We start from the raw sequence: 7,494 nt of genomic DNA, 5'->3' as shown, positions 1-7,494 counted from the left end.
TTTATTTACTCAGTGATTTCACAAATGTATACATTGTGCCAGATATGGGGCATCATTTAGGATATCACAGCAAGTGGCTATCAACTGAAATACCAATGATGGAGCAGTGTGGCTGCAACACAACCCCCTTCAGCAACATCCATCTTATTTCTTATGGCGCTAGAGCCATAACACACAAATGAACGTATTATCCTATGTTTGCTGCTATTATTTCAGTTATACTGTTTCCCCACCTCTACTCCATTTGGTTCAGTCACTCATTTCACCCAGTACTTAACACAGCTCCTCGTATGATTGGCTCATGATGGCAAGAAACAAAAGGAAAAGGGAAGGAGAGGAAGAGAGCCCGAAGTAGAAAGTGAAAAAATATGGTTGGTTTTCTTGAGTGACAAAGCAGCGATTCTGAATATGATTCAAAAAGGAATTCCAGAAGATATGACCACTGTAGTACAGCATAGTTGGAATCAGGGTAGCCCCTCCCACAGTGACTACATGGGGAAAGTTACTTTAATCTTTTATACTGTATTTTCAGTGTTTGAAAAAATCTTGGTGCAGGAATGGAGCTCTATGGTGATTGTGATACACTTTTTTGAGAACCTGTGGGATTTTATAGTTTCAGAATCAGGATCGGTGCTCTAAGAACTTAGCTATTATTTTGTTAGAACTTTTCACATTGACAGGAACAGAGACACCCTTGATTTTCTCTGTTAACAGAAGTTTCATGGTAAAGTTACATAGAAAAGTAAGGGGAAAAAATAGGAAAGAAAGCAAAGTCTCAGCTTCCGCTCAGCGCTGCCTCATGGAGGTCGGGAATACTGTCCATCGGACTGGCAGCAGGCTGCTCTTGGCCTCCCTCTTCTGCACTTCCTCTGTCACTGTCAATTACCTGACCCTTCTTACGACCTCTACTTACTCTCTTCTCTCTCTCAGTCTTTCCACTTCTGTATGGCTCTATCCTCTTCAGATATTTCCTATTCTGACTTCTGAGAGAGAGAATATAAACTGTCAAGTCATTCTCTGCTATAAAGCATCCACTCTCTCTATACCACGGGTGTTGACGGCCTTGGTGTGAAACATAGTTGCAGCCAGGCAGGCAGTTTGTGGGGCAAAACATTGCCACTTGCTCGTGGGGAACCCTGGAGCTGTGGGCAAAGGCAGGCCCTGTAGGACGGGAAGCAGTATAGTGACTATGGAGTATAAATATGGAAACCAGTGCTTTGAGGACTTTGGGGCAATATTAAGAAACAGCATGATGGAGAAGGTAATGTACTTCAAAGGCAAGATTTCCCTTCCTTTCAGTGCCAGTGGAAGCATGGGAATGGCTAATAAATTTAATGCCTACCTTTACAAGGGGAAAAATTTTAGGGCGAAACAAAAAGAAATGGAAGAAGAAGAGGCCCAAGATTAGTTGTTTGTGAGCCACTAAAGTTTCTCCCATCTTGTCAAAGTGATGTTATCACAACTGTAAATTCAAAAGTAAAAATAATCATCTCAATAGATTTCCTTTTCCCTCCTATTTTCCATGTTTCCATTTTTCTCTTATCCGTACAACCTTATATCCTAGAGAATGTTTTACAGTTTGGTATCTCCTGCACTGCCAACTTCCAGGCCTTTTCCATGTTTCCAGGTAATCTTCATGAAGTAGACCATGACCAAGCTTGCTGTAGGTGTGATGACATAGTAGGAGAAAGAATGATGAGGTGTTTTCTTATAAAGTAATACAGTGGAAAATTTTTCTTATTCGGAAATGGGGTGGAAGCTCCACTGCTAATGTGGACTCTCGCCAAGGCAGAGTTCAGGGCTCCGCTGACCTGGCATATTCTTCACTCTGCATTGACCACAGAACTTCAGGCACAAGTGTGGGAGGAACCGGAGAGGGAACCGAGGACCAAGTCCACTTACGTGTTGTTGATTGTGCATACATCTGTTGTACTATTTGCCAGTTTGGTACCAAAATGCAAGTAACCTAAGTTGAGTCTAAGACATTTTGACCAGTCTTCAAACCCAGACCAACCTTTGTGGTTTGGCCCAGCTTACTTTATAATTATTATTTTAGTGGCTGCTTTATTCTATTCATTTGTTGTACCTTAATTGACTTAACTACCCTGCATTGTAGTATATCTTTATTGTTTCTAATTATTTATCTATGTTAAGCTTGTGATAAATAAAACTAGAGTGGAAGTATTTCCCATTTAAATTATTTCTTAAGGATAAATTTTAGAAACAAGACTTTGGGTCATGAATGTTTGGGTATGAATATTCTTATGTAAAAATTGTCAGATTTCATTCCAAGAGGAAATTATACCAATTTAAATTCTTACCAGAATTAAAGACTATGCCAATATTACTGTATCTCCTACGGCTTTAAGTATTATTATTTTCATTTGCTTGCCCACTCATATTCTGTCCATCTATTTCCCACACTTAGGGTATATAACAAGCTAGCCAACATATTGGTAAGTGGTTTAGGTACAGCGATTTATATATAAATAAAACTTTATTAATTCATTTAAAAAAATAGCCTTTAGCTCCAAATTTCTAATGCTTTTGAAATTTACCCATATCTATGATTTAATTGTCTCAATAATTCTAAAGGTTTTCTTTTTACCAGAAAATAATGGTAATTAACAAAAGATAACAGATGACTTTTTTCCACCTTGTCTTCATGTGACAGTCCTCTGCAGGAAAACTGTAAAACATAAAAACAGGGGAAAAAAGGCTAGACAATAGAAAATCATCCAAGGCCAAGATCTTCAGCATGGTCTGCACACTGCAAGCTAGGGAGCCATACTTTGCCAAAATTATTTAACAACAGACATGTTAGAGTTTAAATGCTATGTTGCCACCCTTGACATAAATTTAGTTCATGTTAGTTCATATAGGAATTATGCTAGTGAACAGAACTTAACGTGTGTGAGTAGTAAGGGGTCAAGTTTGTAACAGTAACTTTTCCTGGTTGCTTTGGATGGGATGCCCAAAAGTTGGAATTTCTCATGGCTTGAGTTGCTTGTACATTTACATCATCCTAGTTCTGACTGGTTGGCATTGTGTTCATTTCTCCTCAGAGAAGAATGAAGGTGTCCTTGCCTGGAGGGACACTCTATCCTTTTCTAGGTACCTCTCCACCACCACCCTCAGACTATAACTGTGTAATCAGATCATAAATTTCTATAGATAGAGAATGATTCAAGTTAACCCTTAGGGGTATCCATTTTGTTTTGAGGTGATAGCTTAATGATCTTGTTCAAAGAAATGACAGTCCCACATCAGGAACTGAGATGAAGTGCCGCTTCGCTCACACTTCTCAGTCATGAACTGGCAAGGAAAGCACAGGCAGTAAACCCGGTAGAAGATCAGCAGATGTGTCACACAAACCGTAGTAAACCTCCCTTCCCTTGTCCAAAATCCTAGATCTTTTATCAACTCTTTTGGGAAGAGGGCAAATTCTATAGGTTTGTCATTGATTAGGATTGAATAGATAAAATTTGAAGTTTTGTGGATTTTCTTGGTTGTATTTTCTCCCATCTCCCATCTGTGAACATGAAGCAGTTAAATAATTGCCTCAAGGTGAATAAAGGAGCAATACAAAAAGCATGTGCTGTGTAGGAAGCAAGGAATAAATTCCTTGTGGTTAATTGTGGCAAGAGCAGTTGCATCACTTAGTTCCTGTGGTTATTTCTTGGTTTAAAACTCTTTAGCTATCTGATGGAGAAGTAACACAAAAAACAGGCAGAAATAGCTCTACATATAAACTGGTTTTAGGTGGGTGTTGAGTAGGCAAGGGAGAATTGTTTCACCTTCAAAGAGAGCTGTACATTTCTAGATATGTTATTAAAGGAAGCACTGTGGGTTCCGTGGCTGGAACAGGGAACTGATCATTTATTTGCTTTACCATCAGGTTGTCAGTCTAGTCATGCTGCTGGTAAAGATTAGATCTCTCACTCTGCCAAAATGAAACATATTTTGCCTGCCTGGGTACGATTCTGTTGCTTTGTCCACTGCAGCATCCTCCGTGCAGCTCCCATTATTGTAGTCATTTTCTGTTTTTGCTCTAGGATGTGGGGAGAAGGTGTCCCATCAGAGAGCATGACTTTTTCTAATCCCAACCCACACACTGATGTCAAAGTATTTTCGTTCTTTCTCCCGAGCATTGTGTTCTTCTACCAGCAGTCACTAAGCCAGGAAAACAGGAGGGTATTTTGCAATAACATTTGGAATATACGTTTTTATTTTTTTAGTTGGGATTTCTGGTGTTTATATTTTGAAGGTCAGGTGTGATGTCACTTTCTTAGTCCTTAAGCTGTCTACGTATTGCTGAGTGAGTAACTCTGCCAAGTCAGTGCCTGCAGTGCTGTCCTTAAAATCAGCACGAGGATGACAAGAAGTTACTTGGGCTTTTACGTATATAAATGTGCCTGGCCAGATGCTGAAAAGGTACATCAGAGCAAGCACAGAGCCTACCGGAAAATATGCTACTTTCCATGGTTTCAGCAAGAGATCATGCAAGGAACTTTGATAATAATAAATGAAAATAGTAAATAGAATTTTTCAGTGAATTTTAGTGATGTATTTGTAAACATTCCCCTCTCCAGATTTGTTTCCTTTCCTCCCCCTCCCTCTCCCTACCCCCTTTCTTATTTTCCCATTTTAAGATCTTCATGACTCAAAAGGCTATTTGATTGGTGGGAAATGAAGGTGGAAAGTTATTGATCAGGAGATTTCTAATGCTGTTTCCTACTCACAGTTAAACAAATGCAAATGTCAAGCCTTCATTCATCATTTAATGACTATTTGTCTCTATAGAGAGTACTATTATGGGCTAGAGGTTGAGATTTTAAAAAGGGGGAGGATACAAAAATGACTGTTTCTTTTGGCAAACACAATAAATTGCTTTCTTTCTGCCAAGCAATTATCACTGTATTTAATCTTTGTAGGAAGTCTATTAGGGACTCTTATTTTACAGATTAGAAAACCAAGGTACAGGGGCCGGCCTGGTGGCACAGCAGTTAAGTGCTCACGTTCTGCTTCAGTGGCCCAGGGTTCACTGGTTCAGATCCCAGGTGAGGACATGGCACCGCTTGGCAAGCCCACGCTGTGGTAGACGTCCCACATATAAAGTGGAGGAAGATGGGCATGGATGTTAGCTCAGGGCCAGTCTTCCTCAGCAAAAAGAGGAGGATTGGCAACAGATGTTAGCTCAGGGCTAATCTTCCTCAAAAAAAAAAAAAACACCAAGGTACAAAGAGGTTAAGTAACTTGCCCAAAGTTATGCAGCTGGTTAGTAGCAGAACCAACATACAAAATCCTGCAGTCTACTCTAGACTCTATGCCCTTAACCCTTGTGCTCTGCTGCCTGGGATGAGTGCCCAGAGCAGTAGAAGAGGGAGTATATTCAAATAGGATAACACAGAGCACTATGTGATGATGATATAAATGAGGACAATGAAAAGCATTGAGAGGAGAGTGAGAATACTGCAGAAAGGCGAGTGGGTGGCATCTGTACTAGCCTTAAGGGCTGAGGTAGATTTTGATGGTGGAGATGAGGACTGAGAGTTTGCCTTCACTTGTAGGAAATGGCATGAATAGAAGATGCTGGGTCTGGAAAGCAGGTTCAGAAAAGAAGTAGTCTAGTCTATTTGGAGAAAAGGATTTTGTATAGGAGTATAGGATAAGGTAGGCTGCACCCAAAGTTTGCAAGCCCCATTTCATAGTTGGGACAAGTGGGATGAAGGTTTTTCAGCCGTCAGGTGGCAAAAGCAATGCTCTAGAGCTCAACTTGGTGGGGTAGTAGTTTGAAGAAAGGAATGCTGAAAGAAGGAAAAATAATTATTACTCATTTTCTATTGCTGCGTAACTTTTGCACCAAGGACTTCAGTTTCTTGCTAGCTGTCAACCAAAGGCTACCCTCAGCTCCTAAAGACTTCTCTCACTTCCTTCAATGAGCATCCCTACATTGGCATCACACAACAGGGCAGTTTGCTTTTTCAAAGCCAGCAAGGGAGTGAGAGACTTCAGCTGGAGAGCACTGTAATCTTACTTAATCACATGTCCTGTCACTTTTGCCACATTTTGTTGGTTAGAAGCAAGTCACAGGTCACCTCCACACTCAAAGGGAGAGGGTTAAACAAGAGCAGGAACATCAGGAAACACAGATTATAGAGGGGTGACACTATCGAGTCTGCCACAGAGACAGATGCAGTTGATGACACAAACACTCAAGAGTCTGAATTAGGATGCTATTAATGCAACTAAGAAGAGTCAGGTTCAAGAAAATATCTCCAGGAAATATGATTTCTTACCCATACCTTGTGAAGTTCTTTGCATACATTATCTCATGTAAACCTCAAAATAGCTCTTTGAGACAGATGGCACAAAAATCCTTTTTGCATAAACAAGTGGGACTTCATCAGACTAAAGAGCTTCTGCAAGGCAAAGGAAACAAGGAACAAAGTGAAAAGACCATCCACCAACTGGGAGAAAATATTTACAAATCATATATCCGACAAGGGGTTAATCTCCAAAATATATAAAGAACTCACACAACTCAACAACAAAAAATCAATCAACCTGATCAATAAATGAGCAGAGGAGCTAAACGGACATTTTTCCAAAGAAAATATACAGATGGCCAGTAGACACATGAAAAGATGTTCAGCATCACTAATCATCAGGGAAAGGGAAATGTAAATTAAAACTACACTGAGATATCACCTTACACCCATTAGAATAGCTATAAACACCAAGACAAAAAAATAACAAATGTTGGAGAGGATGTGGAGAAAAGGGAACCATCATCCACTGCTGGTGGGAATGCAAACTGGTGCAGCCACTATGGAAAACAGTATAGAGATTTCTCTAAATATTAAAAATAGAACTACCATATGACCCAGCTATCCCACTACTGGTTATTTATCCAAAGAATTTGAGATCAACAATTCAAAGGGAATTACATTGCAGCATTATTCACAATAGCCAAGAAGTGGAAGCAACCCACGTGCCCATCGACCGATGACTGGATAAAGAAGGTGTGGTATATATATACAATGGAATACTACTCAGCCAGAAAAAAGACAAAATCGCCCCATTCACAACAACATGGATAGACCTGGAGGGTATTATGTTAAGCAAAATAAGCTAGACAGAGAAAGACAAATACCGTATGATTTCACTCATATGTTGGAGAAACTCACGGACAAAGACAACAGTTTAGTGGTTATCACAGGGGAAGGGGGTTGGGAAATGGGTACAAGGGGTGAAGGGGCACATTTATATGGTGACTGACAAATAATAATGTACAACTGAAATTTCACAGTGTTATAAACTATTATGACCTCAATAAAAAAAATCCTTATTTCACACAGGTTTTGAAAAGTTAAGTGACTAGCTTCAAACCTGGGTGTCCCAACCTAGATTTGAACATGGGATGTCAGTTCCAGAGCTTATAGTCTTAGTCACTCTTCTTTACTTAGACTTAAAGGTATGGAGCATTGAAAG

At 39.8% G+C, this 7,494-nt stretch overlaps 1 long non-coding RNA gene across 1 annotated transcript; it reads right to left on the bottom strand.

The window, feature by feature from the left end:
- On the bottom strand, positions 1-6,884 carry LOC138922307 (uncharacterized). Its single transcript, XR_011435395.1, has 2 exons — positions 6,306-6,884; positions 1-2,689 (listed from the first exon to the last, which is right to left on the bottom strand). It is a non-coding gene; the product is annotated as an uncharacterized lncRNA (long non-coding RNA).
- Positions 6,885-7,494: the final 610 nt, after the last annotated feature.

The sequence above is a fragment of the Equus caballus genome, unplaced genomic scaffold (assembly GCF_041296265.1).
Source record: "Equus caballus isolate H_3958 breed thoroughbred unplaced genomic scaffold, TB-T2T haplotype2-0000713, whole genome shotgun sequence".
NCBI classification, from domain to species: Eukaryota; Metazoa; Chordata; class Mammalia; order Perissodactyla; family Equidae; genus Equus; species Equus caballus.
This window is presented reverse-complemented; position numbering and strand designations above follow the sequence as displayed.